The following is a 19,799-nucleotide window of genomic DNA, read 5'->3' on the forward strand; positions in this document are numbered from 1 at the left end:
TGCCAGCGCTGGTTATATTGAACAATGAGCTAATTCTGATGGTAGCGGGCCAGCTGCCAGCTCCATCCCCCCTTTACTTACACACACACACACACACACACACACACACACACACACACACAGGCACAAGCATAAGCACAGGCACACGCACTCCCCCTGCCCGCCCGCCTCCCCCCCGCACGATGCTGCAGCGCCAGACTGCTTAGTCTGCAATAATCCGCAGCCCCGCGTTCCCCCCGCTGTCTGGGAGCCCCAGGACAGCGCCCGCCCCGCCGACGGCCGAGCCCGCCGGGGCAGCGCGGCTGCGGGGAGCGGGGCGATGGAGCGGGGCGATGCTGCGGGGCGATGTGCGGGGCGATGCTGCGGGGAGCGGGGCGCGCTGGCTCCGGGCCGCGGGGATCCCGCACCCCTGGGCGGCGGCCAGCCCGGCCGGGCGGGGAGCGCGGCCAGCACGCTGCGCAGCGCGGAGGGGCGGGCGGCGGGGGGGCAGGCGGAGCGCAGCCACGAACTGTAATAATAACCCTGCAAAGGGCATCTGAGGAGAAGGGAGGGAGGCGGAGGCAGCCGCCCGCCCGCCGCTTCGCCTCGGCCGTGCCCGTCTGGGAGGGGAGAAGGCGGTGGGCGGGGAGGCCGCGGAGCGCCGGGAGCGGGCGGGCAGCGCGGGTCGGGGCCACGGGCAGTGCCCGCAGCTGCGGGAGGGGAGGGCAGGGGGGTGCGGCATGGCGGGGCTGCCACCGGGGCTATCACCGGGGCTGCCACCGAAGGGTCGCACCGGGCTTGCAGCAGCGGGGTCGCGCCTTGTGGCAGAGCGTGCGCAGCGCTGCCAGGGACAGGCGACAGGGACAGGCGAGCGACAGCGCGACACAAAGACTCTGCCAAGGCTCCCGCTGTGCGGGCACCAGGGAAAGGGTGTGGGGAAGGGACAGCGGATCCATGGAGGGACACAGGGCGGTGCGGTGCTCTACGGGGCCTCTCCCTCAAACGGTGTACAGGGACATACAGCCAAAAAATCGGAGAAACACGTGGAAACAAGCAGATTCCCTGTTCCCCGCAGCGTGTGAAGGTGTCTTCCTCAGAGTTAATGTCCATGGCAAGAGAGATCAAAATGGTATGAAATCATTCGTGGTGCAGGCTAACAGAAGCCTTCTCTGTCAGGCCTAGGTTATAAGCAGCTAACCTTGTTTTTCAAACCAACCTGTATTTAACTCTGCATGAAACTGCATTGTTCATGATGGAAATCATTTAGGATTTCCATTTGTTGAGTGCAAGCAGTTGGCTCACGTCTCTGCCCCTTCCTGAACAGCTACTACATCTCTGTGAATGCTTTGCAGGCCTGCCAGCTTCAGGAAAATTCAGCAGCTGGAAGGGAGAAATATGGGACATAAACAGCCCCTGATATTTAAACCCCTGGTAAGCTGTGGTAATAATTCTAAGTTTAGTGCATTAGGATCAGATCATTTGCCTTAAAAATACAGTTACTACTGTTCATGTCTGTTCAGATGCCTACCTCCTCCACAGATTTCACCCATCAGCTGTTAAGACTGAAACACATCAGAGCTTGAATGTTTAAACTTTATCTGGAGAGAAGGATTTAATTGTTGGCGGGGGGGAGGTTCTGAATAACACAAATGGGTCCAGTGCAGGTAGCAGGCCCTCATGGCACATGCCCAGGTGTAAGCAAGGGGTTCCCTTTGCCTTTGGTGCATCTTCTAACGTGTAGACTATATGTCCTAGCTAGTGAAATATCAGGGATTCACCACTTGTAGAGATTTGGCACCGTGGACTGAAGCTAGGCACCAAAGACCTGATTGTGGAAGGTGGGAAGCTTGTGCTGATGAAGCCCCCAAGAGGCTGAAGTGGACAAAGCTGTTCTACAACACGGAGGAGGGGATGAACAGATTCTTTCAGGGATCCATGGCAGAATAATGGTTGCACTAAGTCATAGTTGCAACTGAAGGTTTTTATTCTCAGAAGAATAAACATCCTATATTATGACTCTCATAGCAGAAAATTTATTGCAATCAATAAGTCATGTAATACAAAATTTCTAATACAGCTTAACTTAAATTTGTTCATCACCTAGGTTCTAATTTAACTTGTAATTTCTATTCACCTGGACCCTCTGCAGTTAGTTTCCTGTAAAGCTGTGGAGAAGAGAGATATAAACTCCCAGCTAGAGCTGTCATGTCTTTCTCCATTCCCTGCTACCTCAAAACCACATGTACCCAGTTTCCACAGTCTGTCTGTAGCCCATCCTCTGCAAGCCATTTGAGAATCTATTCATATCCTAAAATTCCGTCTGGAACGACCAAGAATGGCTGTGGATAGGTGTAAACATCCTTCTGAGCCCTTTTGGCTCTAATCTCCTTTCCAATGACTGGTTTTGTAGCATGGGTAAGCAACCTGCTTTGCTGTGCTCTGTGTATGTGACTGCCTGTGAAAAGTTATACCTGTCTGCTGCCTGTAACAAGCTATGTTGATAGGATCTGCTCCAAGTCTGCACTCTCTAGTTTGGCTCTAGTGTCTGCAGTTTCCTTTTTCTTAGCCAGCTTCCCTCAGCAGCTCTGATGGAAACTGGAAGCAAAGGTTTAGCTGTTAAGAGGAGTCAGGGGGCAAGAGCCTATGTGGGAGAAGGGGGCAGTTTGGCCTCATTGTGAGGCAGGAAGAGTTTTGGAAATGCAATTACACTTCCAAATTTAGGAAAACAGAAGCCTAACATGGACTCCAGACAATGAGGTAGAAACCGAGAGGTTAAGAACCAATTCAAGCAAACTGCTAATATTGAACTAAAATATGAAAAAAAAAACACTTTAAAAAAAAAAAACACTTTACTGAAATTATTAGTCAAGAAGTAAGTTTTTTATATTAGGTCTTTGTCAAAGTGGCAAGAGCATTAGGATGCTGAGAAACACCCAATAGGTGAGCAGCCTATTAGGGAAAGTGTTGCCCTTTCTAAAATGCTCTGTTGCAATGTAGTGGAAATCTTTTTGCGCCTGCAGTTCTGGCCTTCAGCCTGGCTGGGAATCCAATACCAACATTCCAATGCTCTTTTAGTCTTTAATCACTCCTCTAAAATTTCATTATTACAAATGTGACACTCAGGTAGATTGTCCTGCTGTCCTCAGAAAAATAGGTTTAACCTCAAGGCTGATTGTTACACCCTGTGGTTACCAAAACTAGTCTGACTTTGTTCTGCAGTCAATTATAGATGTGGAGAAAAGGTTTGCTCCTTTTACTGCCTCTCATTTTGGACAATTCCCTTTGATTCCTTTTCTCTTTATTTCTATCTTTGTTCTGATTTATAATCCCTAAAATTGATAGAGTCCTGACCTACAAAGTATTACTGTTATACAAATAACCTAAAATGGGCCTGCAAAGTGGACAGAGCAGAACAGGCTGTTGTGGCTGAGGAAAAGGTAAAAGCAGCAGAACAAAAATTTACTGTTATAAAGCAGCTGAGAAACTCCATGGCTTGCAATGAATAGACCTAAAAAAGTCACCAGAAAATCACTCTGAAGTTGTCCTTTCCAATTCCAGCACTGGGCACAGCACACAACACTGGCAAGACTGTGGTCTGGAAATCCATCAGACTCAAGCCTGCTAGAGGTGGTTGAGAGCTGCCTGGTCCTGTGATGAATTGGTTTGGAATCACCTGGAGCACCTGAAGAAGGAAGGGGGTTAAAAGGTGCACAAGATTCTAGGTACAGGTGACATCTTGGCAACTGGAGCCAGATCATGCACACAACGCATTGTAAACACATTCAAACCCCAAAATTCAGTTATATTTGCTTGTGGCTTTTGTGAATATGCAGTTTCTATTTATGTATCTGCATCACTCCATTACTTACATAGATAAGTCCTAAAAGCATCACAAAGAAACTCACCATGTGGGTGAAAAGATAAAACATATATTGACAATTTTCCTTTCCTTCAAATTCTTCAGTCACTTGTGCTATTCCTATTCTTAAGTTCTATTCATCAACATATAAATCTGAGGAAGAAAGTGCATAAAAAAACTTGGAAAGATTTAAAAAACCATAAAGGGGGCAATGGATTATAAGTGGATTATTACTAGATATGAGAAACTATGTGTGATGTTTTTTGTGGCAACAAGGTGGAAGTTAGAGTGGGACGCTGTCTGTTAGCTGATGCTTTGAGGAGACACAAACTGGGTTGTATTTTCAGCTTAGTTTTCTGAGAGCTGGGTTCAGTTTTTAATGCATAACCTCCAAATTTATGAGAGTTTTGTTTTCATTTATTTTTATTAATAAACAAAATGAGGTATGCATAAATAACAGAAGAAACCAAGTTTTCTGCAAAATTTCCAAATAAGGACACCTTGGAATGGAAGGACCACACATCAGCTGCCATACAAACAGGTTCACCTTTAACAACCTGAAGTTCTTCACATTTGCAGAGTGAATTCTTGGTTTAACCTGTTGTAGTTCCTCTGCAATGATGACTGACGCTGGACACTTGATAGCAAGATGTGATCTGAAATATGCAGAACACTTAGATAATATAGCAAAGGAAAGGAAATTGTGGCAAGGCCTGGACAGTTGGATTCATTTCCTTTAGTGCATTGAAGCTACATACATGTATAGAGTTAAGTACCCTGCAAAGGTTAAGCATACACAAATTAAAGTGAAATTCTATATCTACTAAAATTCAAGGGAACTTTGTTATGGACTGAAATGAAGAGAGTTTTTCTCTTAGACCAGACAGAAAAATAATCTAAGAATATTATAGGAGAAAAAGCTGTATGATTCAGGGTCTTTAGAGGGAAAAATAATGAGCAAATTTCTGACCTGAGACACAGGGAAGTAGAGCTCCAGAAGTGACAGTAAATGGCTCAAAGAGCTGCTGTTGAAGGGAAGGAAAAGACACTGGTGCTGACTGTCTGTATTTTGTCCCCGTCCATACTAGCTCATGATGCCTACCTTTGCAGTTGTGTGCTTGGAAAAAGCAGCCATAGTACCACTAAGTGCCTAAGAGTTCAGGTGAAGTCCTTCTTTGGACTTGCAAAAGAAGAAGCAGAAAAGAGTGGCTGTATTGTCTTGCCTGCTGGATACTCTTGCCCTGCGTGTGCTCTTCCTGGGTCTTAATTCAATTGTGGTCCTTTGATCACTGGCTCTTAAAAATTTTGTCAGTTTTTACTGTATGCAGAAAAATGCTTTTTCTCATTTTATACAGTCTCCCTGACAAATCAATGTATTATCTCCTAATTCTTATGTTGGAGTAAAACAGAACAATGATTCTCCAATCAGGGTTCCCCTGGGTTTTACAGGAAGTTAGGGTTTCTTTTGTAGAGCCAGACCCAGAGTGTAGGAATTGGTCTGAAATTATCTGAATTAGTGAATCATTTAACTACACCCAGAACCTGTTGGTCTCTCTAAGTTAGCCTTTCAGAGCATGTGCATGTTACTTCCAGGATACAGATGTAGTTGGTATCAGTTCCAATATTACAAAGATTTGTACCAAAATACTAAACAGTAGTAGATAAAAAGTGCTATAGAAAAAAAGTAGTAGATAAAAAGTGGTTTACATTTTGAAGAAACCTTGCATATTAACCAACAATTGCATAACTAAATGTTTAGGACTTGGCTTGACCTTGACCTTGTATTTTTCTATAAACTAAATAAGTCTTTCAGGTTGTGCTGCCTGATTGCCGGAATATTTAAAGCAGCATCTGCATGTAGGGAACAGGGAATCTCCTGAAGTCCTGAGTTCCCTGAAGACCCCAAAGGGTGGTCAGTCTCAAGAACAGGGCTTGCTTTGTTGCATGACATTGCCACTCTTGTGCCTGAGTGTTACAGAGACACCATTAACTGAAGTTTGCTGGAGCATGGAGCAATGCCTAATTTTCTTGTAAGGAAGTGATGGTAAATTACTTAAAGAAGACAGATAGATTCATAAACTTGGAGTGGGGGGATGTGTACTATGGGCTAGACTCCTTGCAAACTCAAGTACTTTGGTCTGGAAAACAGTGGGAAAACATTTCATTCTGAGTAAGAGTGACTGGTTCTGCCATCTTGGATAAAGAATTGGCAGGTGTTCCCCGGAGAGAGAGATGGAGAACAGACAGAGGAGAAAGCCTTAGGCATTATCAAACTTCAGAAGGAAAGTTAAAATACCGATCAAAGGATTTGTTGTTGATAGCTACCAACCAAAATTACACCCAAAGCAGGTGTGTACTTTGCTCAAACCAACATGAGACCTCTCCTAATTACACTGGCAGATTTTGTGAATGTCATTCTGATCTATATATGAGTGTGTGTGTGTGTCTGTGTCTGTGTCTGTGTCTGTGTCTGTGTCTGTGTGTGTATACAAGAGCACGCACACATATATAAATATTTTTATATACACTTGCAATGCTGCCATGCTTGGGATGTTTAAGAGACATGAGTGTCAGGGCAACTCTTAAACCTTCACTTCTGAAGTAGCATTTACTCACACTAGTGACTGCACAAATGTGTTAATTGTTGTTCCAAACAATAGTTCAAGAGACCAGCCTTTCAATTCAAGTCAATTAACTAAATGCAGTATGCTTAATTTAAATTCATGAGAATTTGTTTAATTAAAAATGCACACTACAGTTTTTCTATTATGGGCCATGCATTTGATTATTCTCTGCAATCCAGTGAAAACCTGCTACATTACCTCAGTCAACACTTCATGAATTTAAGTCAAACTTAAGTTTGGCCATAAAGCAGAGTTTAAGGGTAAATTTAATTTCGCTGAGATGCAAGACCAGAGGATGAATTGTTGCTAGTTTGCCACTTCTGGAAAAGCAGGAATAGAAGATAGCATTTGATTTAAATCAATTCTGTCAGCTTATTTTCAAATGCCTGGGTTTTGATGATTTTTTTTTTTTCACCACGATGTTAAGTAAATAAATTCAATCAAGGAAAATTCATTCTAGATTGGGTACAAAGCCACTCAGGTTCACACTGCCAATGATGCTGAAAGTGTTGATGATCTGGGTACACTATATTACAACAATTGTGGTTGTATTAGAAAACAAATATCCCTTAAATTTCTGCATTCAGACCTGGACCCAGCAGGGTTCTTGAACGTAATCATAAAAGGGACAGTTAGGGTCAGACAGGAACACAAATACTTATGTTTGGGGAGCATATAGAGGAGAAAAGAATTATTTAATATACCCAGCTATATCTAGGGAAAAAGTTAAATTGTCACAGCTCAGGGACCCCTTAATGCTGTATATGTTTAGCATTTCCTTTAGAGTGTTTCAGGACAAGTACTACAAAAATGGGAAGTTGTGGAAGTGATGGGTATGGAATTAAGTGCAAATTTTTTGCTAGCTTCATAGGCTTAAAACCAAAAACACCCCACCAAACTTTCCCTTTAACCAAAATGACTTATAAATTCCTCACTACAGAAAGACATGGCCAGAATCTTCTTGCCTCAAAATTCTCCTTTTTTCCATTTTTTTTCAAAGCATTGCACTATGGTGTCTCTCACAAATTGTATCATCATTTATTTTTCCTCTTTCTGCCTGCAGGGTATATCTGAAAAAGGTCATGACTGTTCACCAACACATCTCCCATTCATTTGGTAGAGACTAAGCTTCAGTTCTTTATCCTTCATCCAATAACTCTCTCTTTTTCCTGGTATTTATCATAACAGTGGCCAAAGAACAGGCAGTAAAAGATTAAAGTTAGAAGGAAGTTAAAATATCCCTTTTAAGTGGTGAACAGATCTTCTTTCTTATAGACATGTGTGTGTCTGTGTATCTGTGTGTGTGTTCACAGAACACTTTGTATTTTACCACTTATGCTGAAGCCTGCAATCCAGCAACTCCAGCATGAAAAAGTAATTGTGCATTTAAAAAAAAAAACAAAAAAAAACAAATTAAAAAGAGATCCAAATTACAGACTCCTTCCTATATTTAGCAGATTACTTTAGTTATGCTGTATTTTATACTGATTAATGAAAATCCAGTTCTTGGCTGGAGAGGTAGTTACCCCACTTCATACCTGCCAGATATTCCATGTAAAATGTCAGACATGCTTTTCTTGTACAGTCATTGTCATCCCAAACTAGTTTGGGTTCAATGGAGTTTTGTTCTGGGACCAAAAGCCTGCAATCAGTCTTTCATTCCTAGGTTATAACACAGCCATAAGCATACAGTGTCTGCACTGCATCCTTCAGTCTACTGCCTTGTTTTTAATGACACTTGGGTGTTTTGGTTTTTTGGGTTGTTGTTGTTGTTGTTGTTGTTGTTGTTGTTGTTGTTGTTGTTGTTGTTGTTTGTTTGTTTGTTTGTTTTAATCCAGGGAAATTGTGGTTAGCTCTTAAAACTAGAAATTCCCTCTATTGAGCAGCTGGAACTGAAGTATTCAAACCATGGGCAGATGGAAGACTGAGCAGCTGCATGTTACAATCCAGAGAGTACTCACCTCTGCAGATGGCAACGGTTGCTTGCTGTTAGCAAGTCAGTAATGCATTTTAAGTGGCTTTTAGTGGCAGCTTTCTTGGTTTGTATCTGCCACTATTTAAAAAGAGCTTTGTTCATGATTGTCCTCTTGGTGTTGCCTTTTTAACCCACAAGTATGCTTCACCATTTTGTAGGGCAGGCCATTCTAGAAGCAGATCTAGAGCTCTAGTGAGTGCTCACACTTCATTGATCACTTCTATAAAACACACAGCTGAGGGGAAAATTCCACCTTTAAAAAAACCCCAAAACACCGTTATAAGAAAGTTTGGGGCAGATATGCAAAGGAACAGATGCAGAACTGTGGAATAATTGACAAGCAGTAGGAAAGATTAAAGTTAAATGATCTATGTTAATGATGTTAAATTTCCTCCTTTGGCCCCACTCAGTCATTCACACGAAGCATGTCTGACTAATGTTCTGTCCTTGTGAACACTCTATAATCACATTACAGAGTTTGCATCATTTTCAGAAATGTGTACTCAGAGAACTCTCTCCAGCACCAATAGTGTGGAGTTCCAGAATTTTAAAGTTATTCTGAGTGTTATTTTTATGAACAACTAATATGAAACAGATTTGAAAACTAAGCCCTTTTTTTAAAAAAACCTTTAAAAATATTCTACTTTCTCCCAAATGAAAAACATATTTCCCTTCAAACTACTAAATCTCAAAAACATATTTTCAAGTTTATTTCCAACCTTTCTTGGGGAAATGCATCTTTGGTCAGAAACTGCACATGAGAATCAAGAACAAGGGTAGTGAAGTCAACATCAGGCTTGTCATGAAAAATAATTACTAATCCCCTCCAAGATGTTGACTGCAGAATTTTCAGTGCAGCTGTGGACTCCATGAAGCTGTGCTTTCCTTCTGGTTTTGTAAATGTCTGGCTTTAATCATAATTGATATTTTAAAAACAGAGGCAGAATCATAGAGATGCAAGCTGGCAATTAAGAATGGAAGTTCTTTGTTGAGGATTTTCCCGGGTTGTCTAAAGGCTCTTTCCCGATTCCTATGCTGCCAGTGAAGTACAGAGGCAGCACTCAGGGACCTAGAGCCGCAGAGAGCTGCCAGAGGCAATGGGCATGGCTGTCACCAGCCTCTCCTTCAAGGATTGTGCAGAGCAGGACAAGCTCCTCCGCTAAGAGGGTTTGCATGGCCAGGTTTTGCTAGTGGGGTGCTACAGGGGTGGCTTCTGTGAGAAGATGCTAGAAGTTTCCTCCATGTCTGGCAGAGCCAGTGCCAGCTGGCTCCAGGATGGATCTGTCTCTGGTTGAGGCCAAACCCATCAGCAGTGGTGGTTATTCTTCTGTGATAACATATTTAAGACTAAGAAAAATGTAAGTTATGATGCAGATGTAGTTGAAGCCAGAGAAGAGAGGGGGGAGAGCATGTGAGAGGAGCTGCTCTGCTGACAGCCAGGGCAGTGGAGCAGGAGGGGCAGGGCCGAGATTGCCCCACAGCCATGGTGAGGGCTGGGGAGAAGCCCCTGGGGCAGCCCAGGGATGCTGGAGCAGGGGGAGGCCTGCCAAACTGTGGGAAGACTGTGCCAGAGCAGGCTCCTGGCAGGGAGCTGCAGACCTGTGAGGAAAGATTCCATGCTGGAGTAGGTTTCCTGGTAGCAGTTGGGGCCCCACGAGGGACCTGCTCTGGAGCCAGCCGTGCCTGAAGAACTGCGCCTTTGGGAAGGGTGACCCATGTTGCAGAGAACAGTTTCCTGTGGAAGGGACCCCAGTTTGGCATCTCACCAATGCATATAAACACCTGCAGGGAGGCTGCAAGGATCATTCCAGGGGCGCCCAGTGACAGGACCATGGAGAATGGGTACTGGCAGAAACACAGGAAGTTGCTCCTGAGCAATTCAGTACAGGTGGATAAAAACATATATGTGTGCTTTTTCTTTGTTTAGAAGGAATTAACTGCTTATCTGCATTTGGTTATGTTTTATCTAAGGCAGAAAAAGACATATTTTAAAGGAAATTCCTTGCTCCTGGGGGGAAAAAGAAAAAAAAAAGGGCATTTGAAAGGCAAGGAACTTAGAGAAGGTAGGGAAAAAAATCAACCAAGCAGCAACGTTAATTATATGTTATGGAGGTCTTCAGTAGGTTACTCTTCTTGAATCTATCCAGACCATCATCTGACACAAGGTTAACCACTGTGTGTGAAAGACTTGGTTGATCAGCTTACTTCATAATTGATATTATTTCACCCAATGCTTGCAGTCAGGGATAACTGGCATTCTCATTTCCTGACACAGTAACAAGGTGGTGGACTAAAAATCACTGCAGATAAATTGAGAAAGTCCCTTCAGGTCAGTGCTGTGACATTGGGACAGCAGCTGTTTGGAGGGACATGTAACCCTGTGCCTTTTGCCTTTGCATTGTCTTTCAATAAGTGTCCTTACTGTCTTGTTGTCCTTTTCTGTTAATCCAGTATATATAATGAAATATTGTATTCTCAGAATAAAGGACTTTAAATTAAGCAGAGAATGCATACTGCTGTATGTTTTCTTTTCACATTGTGGCTAATATTTGTTTTTAAATAAATGCTTTCCACAGCTGTTCAGATTCTGCTGCTTGGTCCTTTAGTAAAGTCATAACTCTGAATTTACATATCAGAGTCTGCTGTCCTGTAAATGCTAATGATGAAGTTCAGAATTTGTACTCCCACACAATAGCAATTTAAAGATAGATTGTATAAATTAAAATCTCATTTTGTGTGTTTAACAACCATGTTAAACATCTTCAGGTTGACCAAGAGAAATAGCATGTTAAGTCATATATTTATAAGGAACACTAAAACATCAAACCTATTGCAATATAAAAATTACAATCTATTTATTTCAGATCCCAAGTTAAAAGTGAGTTGCAATCTGTGTGTTTGCAATCTATGTTCTTGAAAGTAGTAAGAGTATAATTACATTTTTGTGAGAGTCATGTTCTTTTTAGGATTGCTAAGAAGTTCTGGGTAATATTTTTAAAAGTTGTAAAATTGTACTTAAAAACACCAACCAAATAAACAAACTCCCAAATGTCAATTTTTATTTGTGGTATTGCACATCTGAAAAAAAAGAAACAGTAAAGATTATCTTAATACTTTTATTTTTAAACAAATTAACTCAGCTTTTCCATCTAATTTTTCTCCTTACAGGTTGTAACCATATAAGATAACACATCATAAGAACATATTTTTACCAAAACACATCAAAGCTTATACTGATCAAGTACAGACTAATTTATCACAGATGCTTCCCTCACATTCCATTTTAATCTGGATTTAAATACATGGCTGTGAGAAAAGCACTGGGTGGTTTGACCTACAGTACTTTTCATTATAGTGGCACCCATGATACAGCCCGATTCAGCATTAGCTGAAGTAAAAGCTGGGGCTTTTAATGAGGCCTTTAGCAAGAAGGCCTCTAGCAAAGAAACAACTGGAGGTGTCTGTCCCTCCAGCTGCCTGAGAGTGGCAGGAGCTCCGCTGCAAATTCATGCTGTTCACACATTTGCTAAGATCAAATTCACACTATGTGCTGTGGAAGTCCTGCTACCTGAAAGGTGGAGTGGTATCTCTGCCCAGCTAGTGAATGGTTCATTGCTCTTGTCTCGGAGTGGTTTGAAGGATTTTACTGGAAGAGTAACTATACCTTGAATTTGAGGGCAACCATGGTGGCTCTCCATGATTTACAGTATTTATGAGCCAAGTGACTGCCTTTTCCAGAAATGGTCACCTTGGTGCTCTTCTGCAGCTCTGGCTCATTGAACTCCAATCTGTTTTGCCATTTATTTGGTTGTGCAAAAAACCTGAAGGCTTCAGATACTGTTTACCACAGCAGTTAACCTCTTACCTGGACTGAACTTCTGGCTTTCTCTGCTCCTTAGATTTGGTGGTCTGTATTTCCACCTCCAAATTATAATTCACAAAGCCAAGTTTCAACAAGGTCTGACTTTCTCAAGTTTTGATTTCTGCAGAAACTTTCCCTTGTGTCTGTGTTTCTTAGAATGATGACGAAGGCATGCTTGTACTCACAAGGATATTGTGTGTCTGTTCGTGACAGAATGGTCATGTCCTGCAAAGTGTTTTACTTCACATCTGGATCAAACCTCCATAACTTGTCCATCAGGGCACAGTGTGAGGCACCTCTAATTAAATATTTATCTTGCCAGCCTGGCAGGGAGAGGGAATGTGTTTGCTGGCAGCAAATGACTCCTTTGTATTGATGAAATTGTGGCAACCTCTCTCACTATTTTTGTATCTGATCAAATAAATGCAAAATAATTCAGGCTGGAAAGGATATCAGGAGATCTCTATTCCATCCTTCTGCTCAAAGAAGGGTCAACATCTGAGGTCAGATAGGTTTGCAAAGGACTTTTTCCAGTCAGGGCTTGAAACTGCAAGGACAGACACCACCTAGCCTCTGCATAAGTTCTGCCACTGATTTACTGCCCTCATAGGGAAACTTTTTAAAAATTCAGTTTGAGCCACACATTTCAACTTATGTCCATTATCTTTGATCCTCTTTCCATATGCCACTAAGTGTATGGGAACTTCTTACTTGATTGTTTACTCAGCCCTAAGACATCATTATACATTTCATAATAGTCAAAGGAAACCAGCAGTGTCAGAATCATCATTCCAGTGTGGCAGCAGCAGGAGAACTCGCACTTCTATCAACTGAAAAATGAAAAAATATTTTTCAAGCATATTACAGCATGCCATAAATTTTATTACTCAGTTTATTCTAACTCATGTTATCTGAAAGCTATGTGATTTGTAGACATTTTTAGTCAACTTGAGAACTTTCAGTTATTTGTGTTGTTCTAAGACTGTGGAGTTCAGCAACAAAACCACCACACTGAAGAAGAGTCAGACTCTGGTTTTAATGTCAAAAGAGAGAACTGATCTTTCTGGACCTTGTCTAGATGAAATATAAAACTTCAAACTGTGCTAAATGATCAACAACAGATAGCTTTGGTCACCTCTAAAAAGGAGGAATAGAAAGACAATTTTCAGAGTTGTTTATACAGACTGAATATGTTTTTGGAAATGCTCAGTGTTATTACTCCAGAGAGTAAGTAGCTACAAGTGGGACATACATTATGAAGTTACCTACCTGGGCTTTTACAGTTCAGTAGGAGCACTAACCATAATTTATTTACATAGTCCTGAGAAAAAATGTCCTTAACTTCCTACTTTGCCTAACCGTGCTGCAGTGTGTCTGAGCAGGACAGCTGTGTCTCGGTTCTTTCTGCAACTCCAGTTTTGAGATGTGGGCCAAAGCAGCAAGCCTTAGCCAGGTCATTTCCTTGGTATGGAGCCCAGGAAAACACTCACACCTCACCAGCAGTGCTGTGGCAACAGAAGGGCTTCACACATCCAGCCGTCCTGTTGCAAAAGTTCTTGCAGGGATACAAGTTGTACTCCTTAGGAACCTGATTTAGGGTATGCTGGCAAAAATGCTGTCTGTACTAACATCAGGTACCCTGCTTTCTACACAACTCACTCTACCTACAAGCCAACTGATGGATAGAAAAAGTAATCTCTAATGGAATCATAGAATCATACAAAAGCTCTCTAAGATCATCAAGTCAAGCCATTCATTTACTATGCTATTCACCCCAGTCAGCAACCAGACATTAATGAAACAAGATTTGTGACTGGAAAAATAACGGGATTATATCATTTTGTACTAATAAGCATCTTCTATTTTACTATTTTTACTATATTTAAATCTTTTAGCTATAAAATATTTTTAAAGAAAATTATGAATAAATGGTCTAGCCCAGTCAATTTGTCAGTCTGTTACCTGGAATTTTCAGATTATTTATGACCCCTGTGATTCCCCTCTTGAAGTGAGCCTTCTAGAAATTGTCAGCTTATTCATCTCCTTTTGAAGTAAACAAGCATTGCAGTCAAGCATAGACCAAGCAGAAAAGTTTAAGACACCTGGGCTTCTGTGAGTCTTTTTGCTCACAGAAATCTTTGAGCCTACATCTGCCTATCTTTGAAATGGAGAAAAGTTACATTGTATGGATGAAAAATTTGGATAAAAAACTAAGAATAAGTGTGGTAATTTAATATTTGTTTCAAGTTATTCTATTAGGAAAATACTTTCTCCACATCTTACAGCTCACAGGTTTGTGTACATTAAGACATATATTAAAATATACAGCTTAGCTGTATCTAATAGTCTGATATAAAAACTATGCAAAAGGGATGAGGGAAAAATTACTCATAATCATGCCATAATACCATCCGAAATGCCTCTTCCTTGCTTTATTACCTCCGAGCACAATTCTGCTGCCATACTTTTCCATTAAACATATTTCAGGAGCATCAGAAGAAAATAAAGCCACTTTTTTAACAGGCCATGTGAGCATAGTTCTTGGCTTCCTCTACAACCAAGAGGGGTTTATAATGGGCCCCATGCCACCATGTGTGGAGCAGGAGGGGGTGTGAGCCATGGGGGCTGCAGCAGAGCTGTGTCCCAGGCACCACTGTGGCAGGGGCAGCTGGGCTGTGGCAGTGAGAGCTGTCATGATGTGCTGCTGCTCTAAGGACACCTCCCCTTCCTCCTGGCAACCCTCAGATGGAAACTGAGAAAGCTGTGCAGAAGGAGATCTGTGGCGAGCACAGAGCTGTGTTGGGGTAGCTCAGGTGACCCAAGTGCTGCAGTGGGTGGCTGCAAACCCTTCAGAGGGGACAGGCAAGGAGGAGAGGCACTGGGAAGCCCTGTGTGTGAGGGAGTGTTTTGACTGCCAAGAGCTTTATTATGGTAATGATTAAGGCTGAATTCTTATGGGTGAGAATTAGGGGAAAGGCCAACAAGGCAGATATCCCAGGAGTCTGTTAAAGACCACCCAACCAGGATGAAGAGGCAGGTGAAATACTCGACAGGCAGCTCAGGAGTACATGTAGGTGCTGGCTCTTGTTCTCTTGCAAAACAAGAGAGCCCTGTAATCCAGGAGGAAACAGTCAGTGACCTGCTGCTCCACTTCAGCTTCCCAAGTGGTACTAAGGGAGCTTGTGGAAGTGCTCTTTGAGCCACTTTCCATTATTCTCCAGCAGTCTGGCTAACCAGAGAGGCCCCAGGGAACTGGAAGTGAGCAGTGTCTCTGGAAGTTTTCAAGAACATGTGTAGATATGGTAATTAGAGATATGGTTTAACAGTTGACTTGGAGTGCTGGGTTAATGGTTGGATCTGATGAACTTCAGGGTCTTTTCCAATCTTAATCACAGAACCATTAAGGTTGGAAAAGACCTCCAAGATCATCATGTCCAACCTTTGACCTAATACCACTATGCCCAGTAAATGAAGTGAGAGGTGGTTTTGACTTTGTATTTTGCAATATAGGTAAAAAGAGAAAAGTTTTTTCCTTTGAATCTTTGTAGCAGTGAAAAAAATCTTGTGGTTTCTCCCTGAGCCTGCCTCAGCGATTTCCTGGCAACACTGCTTCAGTGAGAAATGTTGCAAAAACTAGAAAGAATTTTCTGGGCCCCTCTAACACTGGAAAACTTCCACTTGTTAAGCTAAAACTTCAGCATGAACTTCAAATGTTAAAGTTAAAGCTCTGTATGATAGAAAGTTATGCTTTTTACCAAACAAAAACTGAAATACTGCAAATGTTTAGTGATCTTCGTTGCATTCAGGAGCAGTTTTGAGGCTATTTTGAAACTTAATTTTTCACCTTCAGAGTGAATAGAAGAGTCTAGTCCTTAACCAGCACATCGCTTCCTATTTATTACTCTTTTGCTAATAGTTAACACAGAGTTGTTTTCTCATGCTGCAATTTCACTGTGACATTGGCACTATATTGTGAAGAAAGTATGAATCTCCTGCCACCTCATTTTCAGCTACAAAACCATATTTGTTCATTGCTATGGCAACGGCTGCCCCAGCCCAGCCTAATAGGGTGCTTGTCTAGACAGCATTAAACATATCTTGTGCTTATGTGTGTCTGGTTTTAGCAGCCAGGTGTGCAGAAGGTGGGGTAAAAGGAAGAGAGGCAAGTGAAAAGAAGTAAAAGAGTAAAAGCACCTCAGGAGTGACCACATTTTACATGAGAATTCTTAGCTCTGGAGGCCTTTCCTGAGATGCAGTGTTAAAATGTGTTTCTCACTCAGGGCACACACATTTATAGACTTGCATGAAAGAACTTCAAACTGATTTCTGATTGAACTGAGTAAGGGGCCAGCATCACCACAGGCTACTCCAGAACGAAGGCATTTCTCTGGGGCAGAGAAGAGTGATGTGTCTGAGTCTGATCCAGGTCAGCAGGTCTTATCAAGGACCTGAGGAAAGCCTTGGATCTGTGATTCAGATCTGCTGGTGGGATCCTGGGGGAAACAGAGTAGAGCACCCCAGCACTATCCACCTCCCTGTCATAGGAGACGCCTTGGAAAGGGAGAGTTACCACAGGGACAATGGAGCCCAGGTAATCCGACAGCCACTTCATTCATGCAATAAAAGGAATGCATATTTTCAGCATTTTTAATTCACACTGATAAATCCGTATTTCACAGTGGAAGAGCATGTAAACAGGAATCCTTTCCCCCTTTCCTGTGTATGATACAAGCAGATACTCCCAAAGCCATTTCAAAATAACACTTAGATGTTCCTCTGGAAGACAGGACCAACCTTCCAGCTGGCACTAAGTGACAAAGAAATACAGAGCTGTTCAGACTCAATTCAAGGACAAGGTCTGATGGCAAACAAGCTCTTAGCCGGTTTGAGAAAAGCCAGAGTTGAGTTTTAAAGTGCTTGTGGTGCCAACACCCTGCTTCTGTGTTGTGGGGATGATTTGTTGCCAGAACTGCTCAGAAAAAGAGTATCTCTCGTAGAAGAGAAGACAGCTAGAGATTGTTGGTAGAGATACATATTCAGCTTATTCTGAGGACCACCTTGTCTAGACAGAGAGTTACTGAATCCATGAGAAAATATGCTCCCTGTGGAAATATTGCAGGCATCTCCTACTGTTGACTCCATATTTTGTCTGTACAGCACAAGGGGATGCAGTTTGCACCTTCCGAAACAGATTGAGTAGGTTGAGAGCAAGGACTGAAAGGGACAGTTTTTAACAAAAACATTATTTGCTGATCATATGTCCACTGCCCGTTTTGCAGCCATTCCAAAACCATGGTCATAGCTAATATGGTGTTCATATGTTGCATCCCAGTATCCCAACCCAACATCATCAGAGTTAGATTACACCCTTCCATGTCCTTGGCTCAGCACAATTCAAATTGGAGCATCTGATCATTCCAAAAAGGGATATTCTTGTAGCACTTTCATTCATCCCATAAATAGGAGGAAGTAGTAAGCAAAACACCTACATATTGTATTTTAGAGTTGAAAAATATAACTACAGTCTCAACTGTAGTCTGGCAAACAATGTTCCACTTTTCAAGAAGGACAAGAAGGAGGACCCTGGAAAATACAGGCCTGTCAGTCTCACTTCAGTGCCTTGAAAAATTATGGAGAATATTATTTGGGGAGGTATTAAAAAACACCTGAAGGACAGCACAGTCACTGGTCACAGCCAACACAGCTTCATGACAGGAAATTCCTGCTTATCCAACCTTATTTCTTTTCCAAGGTTACCCACATAGCTGATCAAGAGAAGGCAGTTGATGACATCATTCTGGATTTCAGTAAAGATTTTGGCCCTGTCTCTCACAGGATCCCTCTGGACAAAATGTCCAGCACACAGCTGAATATTTACTTTATATCAACCTGTCCTACTCAGAAGATCCCCATTATTTGGATGTCAGATCAGGACTGTTCCAGCCTAGGTGTCAGTGAGGGTTGGACTTTGACCATCTGTTTATTGTACCGTACTAATAGTTGTAATTGTTTGGTCTTAGGAACATCTCTTATATACTTACTGCTCTTCAAAAGTCTTGAAAGTGTCCACATTATACAAGTCAGTCTCATGCAGCCAAATTAATTACTTGTAGCTCTTTGAAAATGCTTTAATTGTCTAAAACCCAGTACTATTTGGGTTAGCAATTAAGCCCAAGCTAAGCTTAATGAGAGAAGCAGTTTTTATGAGAGTACTGTTGCTAGGCTCCTGCTTAAACTCCTTCAGTTTCCTTTGTTTAAATGCTCTTGGGAGAACAAAATATCTTCCTGAGACATGAAGTGCCTAAGCTGAAGCATTACTTGAAAGAGCTTAATATTTTCCATCAGGAGGCCAGACTGCTGATGAATCCCAATAATTGATATAATGTAGAAGAGATTGTATATTAGAGGATTTTATCTCAGTGTTAGTATTGCCCCTAGGAAAATTACCATCTGTGTCCAATAAAGGATGAAACTCACTGCTTGAATATTATTTTTGTGTCTAATGCTTAGCATCAGTTCTGTTTCTGAGGCAGACAACTATTCAGGATGCTCTTTGGTGAAAAGTGCAGATGAAGAAGCGCAATTCAAATCTGGAAGAATGATGTCTATTATACAGAGAGATGCTCCAGAAAGTTTATTGTTTTTCTAAACAGAAATGATGTCCAGATGTCCAAAGTCTACTGTCAGCTACTTCTCTCGTGGGGCTGCCAGACATGCAGGAGAGCTGCCCATGGCTGATTGCTGCCTGTGCTCTGATCCTGATGTCACTCTGCACTGGAACTGCTGGATCCAAACCGGATTGAAGCATTTGCTTCAGAATATTAGGAGCACATCATTCTCAACTGGACTGATAAAGGAGTGCTAGAGAGTATTTGTGTTTAACATCAATTAATAAATATATCTTTGTTTCATATGTCATGAAATGTGAATTGTAATAACTCCTGATCTCCATGACTAATAACAGCCACCACTATTATACATTTTATTGCACAGTAAGGTTGCAGGAATTGCAATCACTGCACTCTTTAATGAGGAAATTATATTTACTGAAGAGATGCAAAAAGACAAATAGGTTGCATATTTTAAAAGGAAACAGAAGATCTTATTGAAATTCTTTTATTTTAAATCAGGGAAATCAAACACACTGCAGAGGTCTACAGCCACACAGTAGAACTTTTATTTTTCTTCAGTTCCCTGTCATAATTCCCAAAAAACTCAATGTTTTCAAAGCTTTACAAATTTTTTAAAAAAACTGCCAAAATGACCAGCCGCTCTGCTTCAATGCTTCTGCTTATAAAAAGGTGATAACTTTTACTTCTGCAGAATCTTTTTTTTTCATGCTCCTTGCCTTAGTGGACAAAGTTTTGTAATGTTTGCAAAGAATTTTCAAGCTAGCATCTTGTTTGTCTGTGCAGCTTTTCTGGCATGTGGTTGTACATTTGCTGTTATTATTCTTGATGTACTTACTGCTGCTTTCATCTTGCCAGACCCTATCTAGAA

The sequence above is a fragment of the Molothrus aeneus genome, chromosome Z (assembly GCF_037042795.1).
Source record: "Molothrus aeneus isolate 106 chromosome Z, BPBGC_Maene_1.0, whole genome shotgun sequence".
In the NCBI taxonomy this organism is placed as follows: Eukaryota; Metazoa; Chordata; class Aves; order Passeriformes; family Icteridae; genus Molothrus; species Molothrus aeneus.